This window comes from Pinus tabuliformis, chromosome 9 (genome assembly GCF_031772625.1).
Source record: "Pinus tabuliformis cultivar Carrire ecotype Pingquan chromosome 9, CPIR1, whole genome shotgun sequence".
Taxonomy (NCBI): domain Eukaryota; kingdom Viridiplantae; phylum Streptophyta; class Pinopsida; order Pinales; family Pinaceae; genus Pinus; species Pinus tabuliformis.
In genome coordinates this window covers 686263700-686276772 of record NC_142307.1, presented here as the reverse complement: position 1 = coordinate 686276772, position 13073 = coordinate 686263700, and positions in this window count along the sequence as shown.

Genomic DNA, 13073 nt, shown 5'->3' with positions numbered 1-13073 from the left:
TGGAGTAGTTTTTCAAAAAACCAAAAGAGGTTTTTGTTAAGCACGGATTGGTTCACAAAAACCTCCTTCAGTTCTTCCAAATAGATTTTCTGTGAGAAATTATGGGCTCTGTCCCAAGACATATTTTTCAGCCAGAATCTTTTTGAAACTTCAAGTTAAGGGAATTTAAAGTGGTTAAAGAATGGTTTCAGGTTCATGCTGCTCGTGGTAAAGAACGCATTTGGATAAGGGGGCTCATGCATTATGCTGCTATAACCATTTCTATGATGTGGTTATCACCACTTGCAGTTTCTGTTATATTATTTTGCTGTGGTTATCACCGTTTGCAATTTCTGTTATGTCAATTGACTCATGTGTACCAATGCATATAGAGCTTACTCCAGGCTGAGTTTTTACTGAAGTTGTGACTTTCCACATACTCCAAGAACCTCTGAGATCCTTTCCTCAAATAATCACTGCAAAAAAGCAAGCTGTTTAAAGTAAAAACAGCAGTTTCGTAGCGCGCTACGAAACTGCTGTAGGTGCTGTTTTATAAGAAAAACCAAGAGTTTAATGATGGGGTCAACAAATTTTTGAAGGAAATGCTTCGAGAACATAAGGGAGACCATACAAGACTCTCATAGCTATTCAGAGAATGACAGGTGTGCATTTTGGAGAAAAGGTGAAATATTTTGTTTTTAGCTAAAGCTTTGTTAAAGGTACTTTATGACCGAATTATTAGGGTTTTGGTTATAGTCTTCGGTGATTTGGTTTATACACCTGTTCAGCTCATAAGGCTTCCAGCTCATTGGAGAGTATGATGATATGCGTTGTTTGGGAGGAATTAAAGAGCAGGGGACATGTTCTTAAAGTGATGAAGAGTGATGGGAGACAGGGACCGTGAAAACAGAGCTCTTCTCTTGGTTAATTAAATGAGCCATCTACGCAACTGGAATCCAAAGCTAGCTCGTGCAGTGTATTCTCCTTCAAGATACCTCAACCGAAACAGAAAATATACAGGTGTCAATAATCAAGGAAGGAATCATGCATACGAGGAGATGAAGTTAGAGTTTAAGTGTGATTAGAACTCTATGTAATTACAGTTCAATACCTTATGCATTTAATGAGTTTGTTTTAAAATAGATAAGGTTAGTTAATGATAGGCCATCGAGCTCCCCTCATGCTGGAGGAGGAGACTCAAAATAGTTTAGTTTGTTTTCCTATATATAGTGAAAACTCTGATGTAATGGGGGTTGGAGATTTATACAAAAAACAGAGTTTTTATATTGGCTAATGTAAAAGACTTTTGACAGTAATAGAAAGATTACTTTTTCTTCCCAAGATTCATCTTGTGTTCAAAGGCTCAGAATATATGTGGTTTTGTCTTTATCCTTTCTGTTTTACAGCTCAATAGACATGCAATCACTCTGAATTCACCTAGTGCTCAGACTTCCTGTGTATGTTTATGAGTTGAGGTTCTTTTTGAGAAATGTTCTGAGTGTTTAAACATTATATGCCTTGGCTTCCATGATTGAGTAGTTAATAGTTTACTGCAGAGGTGTTTGACTCCATGAGCCCAATGGAAGAAGTGTTATTTCGTTGTTCCAACCAACTTATTTTCATGTACTGTTTGAAGAGTTAGCCATCTTTTCTTGTTATCAATCCATATCAAAAATCTGTGAGAGAGCCCTCTCTGACTAAGGAGGCTAAGCCTTAGTCTAAAGCCTGGTTTGAAATAGTTGCATGAGATCTTGCTAAGTAGCAGCCCTTAGTACACGATTTTGTGATAACAGTAGACATGGGTGGGTGTCTGTCGAAACTTCAATGGCTCTTTCACCTAGCCTTTAGACATATCTCTTGTGCTTACATAGTTGTGGATGGCATAGAAAAGTGAATCCATGCACTCTAATAGATCGGGCAAGTGATACATGCACTGATAGCCCTCTTCTCGAAAGGTGGAAAGCTTCTTTCCACTGACACTACTTAATGTCATGGTCTTCTCATTAATGTGTTAGATAATCCAACTGATGACATCTGCACACGAGAAGGTTGGATACCTGCATGCAACCTTGTATAATCTTGACTGTCGAATATTGAGATACACCTATTGGTCCTCTAAGTCTCCCTCAAATCCCTTCACAAAAGCATCTTTAACCTATTGCCATGTTGGTGATGATCCTTTTTCTATAAAAAGTTAAGTATCTGCATACTCTGGAAGATCCACTGATGCTTGCTAAATTGTTTCCCCAGTATTGCTCTTAGTTGTTTCTTTTGAAGAAGATCTCTTAGGTGCCATGGTAACAATGACTATTGGAGAGGTGCTTAACAATTGTTGTACCCGTGGGACAAAAAATGCACTCATGGCAAGGAAATATCAATCTTAAGAAAATCTACTTACAAGGTAAGGTCAAGTAGCAAACCGGGCATCAGATGAGAAGTATTACACAATTCTCATTGGTAAGGGGGACCAATTTCTTGTGGGAACTATGTGCTATGCAGTCTTAGTAGACAAGGTTGAACCTTGTGGCTTGAAATTACACAATGCGTAGTTCATCTTGGGTAGAGGTTTGGGAGAGACTATGCATTGTATAGAATTAGTGGCCAAGATGAAAAGTTGGCTCCTGGAACTGCATAGTGTGAAGTTGTATCTAGATTTTATTGTGCACTATGCAATTCCAGAGGCCAAGCTTGTGGCTTAAGCCTTAGGATTGTGTAGTGCGATCTAGGCAAAGTGAAAACTGGCCAAAGGATGTGAAAATATACCGAAGGGAAGTGTGAAAAATGAGAACATATGAGAGATAGTGTGAAGTTGAGTGCAAATATGAGTAAGTGTGAGTGAATCCATCTGAATCAAGTGGATAAATTAATCAAACAGAAGGAAAATCAAGTATGTGAGGAGAGTTGCTGCAATGAGGACCAAAGGTGCAGAAATAGGAAAACTAATGTGATACTTGGGAAAGGCATATAAAAATTAAAAAACACTTCTACAAGTTAGAATAGGTTAAAACACTAGAAAACATGAAGATAAATAAGTGAAACAACACTCACATAAACCAAATGATAAAAAGCGACAATAAAAGCGCAGAAGACGACAAAAGCGAAACTCACCCTGAAAAGTGACTATGATCACACTAAAGGTTCCTTGATCTCCTTAGGAATGCAAATCTCCAATATTGAATGTGTAAATGAGCTCTAGAAGTTTCAATTAAATATATTTGGGTGAATTAGGGTTTATGACATGCATGCTTAAAATCAAGGGGAAAACAACACTTGGTAGAAGTTTATAAAAATAGCAGAAGTGCCTCGTTTGAGTTAATAAAAGTAGAAACTTGTTTTTTAGGAATAATTTTTTTTTCTTTTTTTCCTTTTTTTTCCTTCTCCGAGGAAGCTTTCCATGCACACTACTGGGAAAGACTGCATAGTTCTGGGGAACTAGGCAACTATCTAGCTCAGTACATTGCACAGTTTTTGAGCTCAGTGAGAGCTGCGTAGTTTGTGGGCTTAGTGTTGGGTTACCTTCCATGACTATGCAATTTTTGAGCTCAAGGTTGACTTCTAGTTAGGACTACATAATTCCCATCATCAAGGTTACTTGCCCTCAAGAATTGTGCAGTTTCTGGAGGCAAGCCCAAAACTACTATGAGACCAAGTTGAGATATCAGCTTGTGACTTAGAAAGATAAGCTAAGTGAGAAAACACAAGAAAAAATGAAAATATAAGTCTCAGGCAAAGCATAAATACCTAGATCAGTGCAAGATGAGCTCCTATGGATAAGAAGGGAGGCTAAAAAATCGAAGCACATACAAAATTTTGGAGGCTGGTTATAGTCATTACAACATTGGTGACACACTGGTAGAAATCCATCTCTCTGTATGGATCTTGTCGCATGCAAAGTAGCTCTAACTCTTATGGAAGTATTGTTCATTTCTTTGATTATCATAATTTCTTCACTTAGCTTGAGTTAAATATATAGTCCCTACTATTCTCTTCATCGGTAGCACACATACCAAGCCAAGTCAGAATGATTTGTTTCGATTGGGGATGAGGAATATATAAATGCACAAGAAAAAAGAGATTGTGAGTCTTAGTTTTCATATTTGGTGTTGCTCCATTGCCATTAGACCTGGACAGTACCCCCACAAAGTCACTTCAGGAACACAAGAATTTATTTGTTGCCAGCTAACCTGGATAGTACCCCAATGGAGTTGCTTGCTTCACCTCTCCACGTAGGAATCCTTTCTCTTCTTTCTCCTTTTATTTTATTTTTTCATTTTCTTCATTTTCATTTGTTCAAAGAACTGTGCATAGGCACTTATTTATTTCAAGGGGCAGAAGAGAGATCTTGACTTATTGAGAGCAGAAGAGGTTATCCTTTGAGAGAAGGATGTTTATATATACCCGTGACATAATTGTTAAGGTTTTCCTCCCCTCCTTACTCTACTTGACTTAGTTGACAAGGGTTCATCGAAAAGAGAAGACCGATTAGAGTAGGTGGTACTAGTTTAAAGTGCAAACATCATGATTTCACTATCACTTTCTTTGAAAGGAATGTATTTTCCATAAGAGTATCATCGACTAATAGAAAATAAATATTCGCATAAAGAGAAGGGATAACCAAATAACCAAGCATTGATAGGAGGACAATTGTCTCTTGGATTTGAAAGAATTTGTCTAGAATCCAAACATAGTCTCATGTGGAAGCTATCCTATGACTAAAAAGAAAAAAACGAAAGGAAAGAAGTGGAGTGAAAAGTAAAAAAATAAATTCAAAGAAACAAACAAGAAAAGAAAACAACTACTCCTATTCCTAACCTAACAATGAATAGGTCAAAATAGGCGCATTGGCTGACCTATGTAGGCGAGGGAATGCATGTCAAGAAAGTTATACAAGAATGACAACAAAAAAGAAAGATAAGAAAATAAAACCAAAGAATTTGAGGTTTGAATGAACTCATAGAAAAGTAAGAATGAAAAGTGCATGAAAGAAATTCTGCGATGGTGTTTAAACACACTACGAGCCAAAGACATGCAGGCACAAAGTTTTGAACTTGAAAAATGAGCGAACAAGAAGAAAGAAGAAAATTTATCTTTTGCAACAGTCCTAACTACGTACAACTCCTCCAATGACTAAGTGATAGGATCGTGTGATAGAGATGGAGGATGTGAAAATTGTAAAATAGTTTGATTTTCAATGTGCACTAGAGAGTGATGAGGAGGCTAGAAAGATTCAACACATTTTTGATCGGAAGTGGAACTGACCTCAAGACTATGAGAACCTGACATAGCAATTATCTCGGGTTGAAGTTCCTTGACATATTGCGTAAGTTCCAATTCATCCAAAGATCGATAATCAAAGATCAGTGGCTTAGAGAGATTGATAGTGGAAAACTGAAAGTCATGATCGAATGAAGCAATGGAAAGGTCATGACAGACAACATCAAAAAGTTCAAGATTACAAAAAGAGGCATCCTCATGATCTAACGAATCGTATAGTGGATGATGGAGAACGAGAAATTTCACCCTCTATGTTCCCAAAAGGATAATATGCTAGATTAGGAGGATCAAGTAGAAAATATTTGTCCTGTCTGCACTCGGATGAAAAATTGACATTCCACGTGTTTTGCAAATGATGGAAAGTAGTAACATCAACATAAACTGAAATTTCATAAGATTCAATGGGAATGATAGAATTTTGTAAAATGTTAGAATAATGCGAAAGAGGTGTGGACAGAAGGGGGTCATCCTTCACTGTGGATTCTTGTTCAAACTCCTACACATACTCATCAAAAATGATATCGCAGGTTGGCTATTCAACATCGACTTTGTCCAGAAATTGATCCTCGTGAACATAGAAAGAGAGATTGGAAATAGGTGAACACAACACATCACAATACAGAGGATAAGAGGGACCAAGGGATGGAGGAAAAGGAGATAACACTTCATCACGACCGTCAGACTCACAGTTCAAACCTGCACTAAAATTCTGAGTATGTGAGGTGGGAAATGATGGTGGTAGATCAACAGATGAATTTTCAACTTCTCCTACCTCAGCCTACAAAAATAGAGGTATTTCAGGAGATGGGAATGGAGGGTCACTTGGAACAATAACCTTTTCCGTCATAGATTTAGAAGCTCTAACACCGTGGTATGTTGGGAGAGGTTCAAAATATTTTAACTCGCGTATATTTTCTGAAATGTGAACAAGATATAGAAATTTGTCTACCAAGAAACACCAATCAACATCATCTTCAGGAAATTCAAAATAAAAATGAGTAAAACAATCATGAAAATCTTGAACAGATTCATCAGGTGCTTTTCACAAATCTAGAATTTTCTTACATAGAGATTTATGATCATATAAATCAAAAGCACGACACGACTCTATGAAAGTTGTTTGAAACAGTGAATGGAGTCATTAGGCAATGTGTTACACAATTCTCGTATGCGCCCATTGAATGTGAGAATGAACAACCTACATCCAACATCCTCACAGTGGATGTTGTGCATTGTGCAGAAATCAAGAAATATGTGGTGTGCTCAAATAAGGTTGTTTCACCCTCGCCATTGAAATTCAGATTGGACAAGTCGACAAGAATTCTTGTCGGCACTTTCATATTCGCGTGTCTGGAAAAACATGTTTGGGTTATGTTTTTGGGAGAAGTCATTAAATGATTGTAGAAATTCAAAATAGACTTCAAGGGATCAACTTTTCATTTGGCCCTCCTTGTAGCACTAGAAACGCTGATGGTGTTGGACCTGCCAACATTCAAGGGATCTCCCTGATATGAAGTCCCAACTTGACCTCACACCGCTCGGAGTAGGAGTCCCAACAGTGGGTGGTAATGTTATTCCTTGACTATGGAAACACGCAGAGTGAAGTATGATAACTTTGGGTGAGATCAACTGTGTGACCCTACAGAGAGTCAAGTGCGATGCATGAAAGTTCCAACACATGAAAGGAAAAAGAAGTGTGCCCCTTCGAAGACTATAATAATATGCAACTTGAATGGAACACACGAGCGAAATGACATAACAAGCTAAAATGTGGAATAGGCCACAAGTTCAAGTGATGAGTTAACACAATAACACACATTCAACAAGATTCATACAAATGCAAACGAAATAGTTCATAAGAATAAGCATAAGCTAAATAACATACATTTCAAATACAATAAGAATAGTCTTACTATATTCACAGCATATGGATGAAAGTGTGTTGGGTTTGATTTTATTACTATAAGTGAAAATTCCATTCATACATACACCATTGATGACCACTAGCCCCTATAGTGGAACATTAAATTCAAGAACACCTTCTTCTCCAAAGAAGTATACTCGATCTACTCTACGGAGAAGCCATGACTCTTCATAATACTCCAAAGCTCCTTATAAGCCTAAGCCTAGCCAAAAGCTTGGCTCCCAAAAGTCCTTTACATGAGTTATGAGGTTCCATTTATAACAAGAGGGGGGTGGATTTTCAACTCCCCTTTGTGACCTTTGGATCACCCTTATTACTCTTCAACTTCTTTACAAAATGACACATTACATTACATGATGGCTCTTCATATTCCAATATTAGCACTTGGAATTTCACTTACAACATAATTACAAATGACATTACATTTTGCACTTGTACCAATATAAGACAAAATAGGGTAGAGACAACTTGACATCCTAACAAGACACAACACTTCGATGTTGGAGTTTGGGAAAAGTCTAGCTTAACAGCCTCCACTTGCTACTTCTCGGTCACATATTAGTGCCAATATTGATATTGTGTGATGAGTCCAAAAACTGTGTGCTGGTGTCTGGCTAGAAGCGGACTATGGCCCCCATGGCATCTGGGTACAATGTCTTGGAACCCATTTCAAGTTCATTATGAAGAATACAGAGCATTGTTATAACTTGGATAGGACCACTGATGTAATTATGCATGTTCTGTCTCTTCAGTTGCAAGTCTTCCCTGGTGGCATTCTGTCTCAACTACTCCAAGTACTCTTCGATCTCTTGCTGAACTTGTTTCTTGGGTTTAGCTTTGGTGAGTGAACTGACTAATGGGATATGGTGTGTTCTCACCAAGACATCCAAAATAATGAACAACTGTACATATTAGTCCTGAATGCTACCAATGAATGAGGTGAGTTTTTTTTTGTTCTTAATCAACATTCGAACTTTCGCTTTCTCTAGATCTACCTGTGGCTTCATTTTCTTCACTAAGTTAAACGATGCCCCTTTGTATCACATTGTCCACTCTTCCACATAGGAAATGGAAGCCTGTATGTTCTTGAGACTTTTAACAAACTCTTCGCTCTATTGTTGTAAGCCATGCAAATGGACAACAACTTTATGTATAGTGACAAACCCTTCATAAAGCTTCTGCATGGTTTCTCCAAGTGTTGATACTTCAACAAGTATCACTACTCTCATCTCGTCCAAGTAAACCCATGCAGAAACTACATTTTTCACTGCTCCATGGAGTTTTTCTGCCTCTTTCCTGGCATCCTGCAAGTTCTGTGCCACTTTCTTATTCTCGGTCTTCAAATACTGAATGTTTGATCTTGTTTCTTCTGCATAGGCCAAGTTGGCTTCAGCAATGGGATTTGAATGCTTCTTGGTGTCTGACACTAGCATCCTTTATCTAAGGAATGTAGGTGATGCTTGATCATTCGGAAAGTGTTTTCTATGTGCTTGTACAATCCTCCTTTGGAACTCATCGAATGATAGATTGTACACATCCATTACAGATCATCATCAAGCGGAAAAGCACCCCCTTACTCACTCAGGGTTGGCTTTGCTGATGGATGTGGTGGAGGCTAAGAGATTACCTATGGTGTGCATGATATCATATCATCATCTTTATTCTGCAACCCTTGTTCCATCTCCATGTCTACCACTTCAATCAAGTGCTTAATCTACTCAGAAAGCTCTCTATCCTACATCTTCTCACCTTCCTCCTCAACTACTTCTTGTTCTTGTTCCTATTATTCAAACTGGATTGGCATTGTTTCCTTTTTCATTGTGCCTTGCCTTTCCTCTTCATCCTACTTTTTCTTCTCTTCTCATTCTCTCCTCCTTAACTCTTTTTATTCCTTAAGATTTCACTATTTCTCCTGCAACTCTTATTCTGCTTCCTGCAACCTCTAATTTTATCTCTTCATGCGATCTGCTCTCTATATCCTTTGCTTCCTCTTTTCTTCTAATGCTAAATTTGCATTCATGATAATAGGATTTTTTTTCATCTTGCTGCTTTTTTCTCCCTCTAAAGTGTCAGCAATATTCCTCTTTCCCTTGTCCTGCATGAATATTTTTGTCTTCTGTTGTTGTTTCTTATGGAGTCATTGTTTTCTGTGGAGCAGCCTATGAAGTCCCTGCTAAACTGACCGACTCGTGGAGTCTGAAGGCATTGTATGTACTGCTACAATGTTATGAAACTAGATCATAGCTAGTGCTGGTGAACAGGTGCTGGTGTTGATGTATTGAAGCTGATACACAACTCTACTACGTGACAGTTGGTATCAGAGCTAGTGCCAAGGAGCTGGTGCTGGTGTTGAAGGTGTGTATCACTTGACAGTTGGTGTTTGAGCAAGGTTGCTCATGACAGTGGAAACAGGTACTTGCAGGTGAAGGAAGCTGATCTCACTGACAAGTGGAATTAAGAGCTGGTTCATGTTGCAGGGAACTTGGTGAAGCTGGTGGATGGCCTATACTAGATCACAAAGGAGGAAGCAGTTAGCAGAAATGGCAGGTGAATCTCAGGTTGGGGAATCTAGCCGTATTGCGACGGATGCTTTCCTTGAGAAAGTGTTGGAAAGAATGGAGGAATTGGAATCTTATTGGACTATGAAGATGAACTTGGTTGTGAAAGATCAAGAGGCTAATTCGAAGATGAGGGAAGAATTCGACTGTCACGTCCCTACACCTGCGGTAGTCTTTCAACCGCTTATAGCGAGGTGCGGCACCACCAAACACTTTCTTTTCACCAATACTTATGTTCATGGACTACGCCTTAACATTCGATACTTAGTTTATTTTTCTTCACCAAGTATTATTATTATTCCTTTATACTAATGAACACCCATACACATTCATTATCCACAACAATTATACATGAAGAACACAATTGCACAGTATAAAGGGAGGGGCAACTCCCTGAACAATGAGTCTGCCCAATTTCAATATATTATACAACTTTACAATTTTACAAGTATACTTGAGAAACCCCAAGTTTCATACTTAGCCAAATTTACAACTAGCAACACCTCCGTGTAGCCTCACCGTTTCAACACACGAGTTACCTTGCCCGAGTTGGGTGGGTGCGCCCTCACACGAACCGCCAACCAAAACTTCCACAACCGAACTTCGTGTCATCGTTCACCCAGTGGGCAGTCGCCTTCGTGCACCCTCCACCCGCACTTACGATCGTCGGGCGAGCGCCTCACCGCACTCTCCACCTAAGTCACCAACTGGCAGGCGGGCGCTCTCACGCACCTTGCCACCCGAGCCTTCAACTGAAATGTTAACCGAACTGGCGGGCGTCCTCACCCGAGACTTTACCCGCATTTCCTTTCGAATGGTGGGCGGGCGCCTTCGTGCGACCCACGACCCACGCCTTCACCCATCACCAAGTCTGCGTGCCTACCGTGTAGAACTACCCGTAGAGCGGGCGCATAGACCTGCACCTTGTTGCAGCCTCCTAACACCTTCGCACTTCTCTTACGATGATGAGAAATGTTCATTATTCCTCCAAATGCTCCAACCCTTGCTATGTTTATATGGGCGGTTGGGCGAGTCGAGCTGCCCGACCGACTCGTCCACCGCGTGCACCGACGCCCTCACTTCGTTCCAACTCGTTTGTCTTTGTTGGTCGGCCAACAATCCTTCGCCCGAGTTGCTTATCTCATGAGGTCAACCCATGGGTGACACCAGCTCATCCCCACGCTATAAGTTCACCATCGCTAAGCCTTCCACGCGCATTTTTCATGTGTTCCTTCACACGCCTTGGCCTCAGCTCATCGCACTTCACACAGTGGTAGTAATCCAGACCGCAGGTCCTTACATCCTCCTCCACCTGAAGTCATTGTCGTCCTCGACAATATGCCATCCCAGTAACCATCCTACCACCAAGATCATCATCTCCAACTATCTCATCCTTGGTCCATGATATCAATCAGTCCATACACTGCAACATCCCTGCAACATATGTAAAACAATTGTCTCCACCATGTGTCGTCCCATCCTGTGAACTATCATCAGATACTCCAACATAATGCCAACATCTCTCTGGTACACTGCTAGCCCTCATGACTCGAACTAGTCGGGTGATCAGTCCAACTGTCACGCTCAAATCATAAGAATGTCCATCCTTATGTCTACACTAGTCTTTCTCAGATTCTGCCACATCTTAGACTCACCAAGAATCTCTCCCATGCTTAGGTCCATGGAAACTCCATCCCATCTGCAACATGTCATGATGCTAATGCCAAACCATTCCTGCACCATCTGTCATACCTGCTCAATCTGCTTTAAGGACTCACTGCCATGAGCAGCCTAACAATGAGCCCCATCTTCTATGTCATCTAAGAAGATGTAGAGGGAGTAGAGCCTGAAGGCTCACCCTCACTAATAAGCTCAATCCATCTATCAGGATTCTCTATCTCCATCCTCTGTAGATATGCAACCCGATCCTCCTCTTGGGCATTTGGTCTTACATAAACCTCCTCGTCATCATCATCCTCAACCTCCTCTAGCCTGCTTGACAAATCCAAGATACTATCGGATAGTGTCCTAATAACCAATGATTGCTCGATAATCTTTACCTCAATAGTAGACAACCGCTTACACATGTCATCCATGCACTTCACATCCTCCATTTGCATCACTGCCAGTTTACAATCAGGTCTGGTCACACCAATGGGTACATCTTCCCTTCCATTGTAAATGTACAGCTTCTTCAAATGTGGAACAATCATAGCATCATATTATTTCAAGAATTCCATCCCCAGTACAGCTTCATAGTCATCAATCCGCACTATCGTGAAGTCGACTTTCCCGGTCCACTCACCTAGTGTTGTGTCCACTCTTTCAGCTACACCAAGTACACAATCAAGAGGAGAATTCACTATCTTCATTTGTGCCTTCACCAGTACAAATTTCAGCCCAATCCTTCTTGCAGTATCTTCACTCATGAAGTTGTGAGTAGCCGCACTATCGACCATAGTGAGTACATCAATATTCCCAATCTTCATCCGAACATACTCCAAACTGTTCCTCTCAGGATCTCTCCGAGAGACCACCTCTGTAGCAGCAACAACTTCGAGAATCTGCATCATCCTCACAGAAGCTTCTTCATTCTTTGTATTAGACTGTGCAATAGAGGCCACTTTCGGTCTGGAAGGAAAATTCTTCACCGTATGTGGTTCAGCACATATCCAACACTTCAACGGTTTCTTCGTCTTCGTCTTATCATTCGATTTCGAAGCATCATCCTTCTTCTTCTCTTTTGGCTTATCAAAATTCTTCTTTTTCTCATCAGAAGTTTCATCATAATGCTCCACCAATAGATCCACAACAGCAAAAGCTTCCTCAAGTGTCTTAATCTTTTGCCTCTTCACTTCATTGCATGCCCAAGGCTTCAATCCAATAATTAAGTTGAACACCTTGTCCCTCTCCGCCATGTCAGGAAGTTCCAGAAATGCACTTGCAAACTCCCGCTGATATGTCTGTAGGTTCCCTGTCTACTTAATAAACTTAATCTTCATCCTTGCTTCCCATGTTTCATCCTGAGGACTGAAATGGGTCTACAAAGCCTTCTTCATGTCATCCCACGAAGTTATGTCATCAGCACTGCCATTGGCAATCTGATCCATCCTCCTTCGCCACCACATCTTAGCATCCTTCGTCAAGAATTGAGTAGCTACCTTCACCTTTGTCTCATCATCGAATAGACCCAAGAATTCCAAGTATTGCTCCATATCCCAAAGAAAGTTGCCAACAGTCTTCACACTCCTTGCACCATCATAAGATTCCGGTTCCTTGACTTTCACATGAGGCGCTCCACCTGAGTTATGCCTCACGACCCTCTTCAACATCGCGAT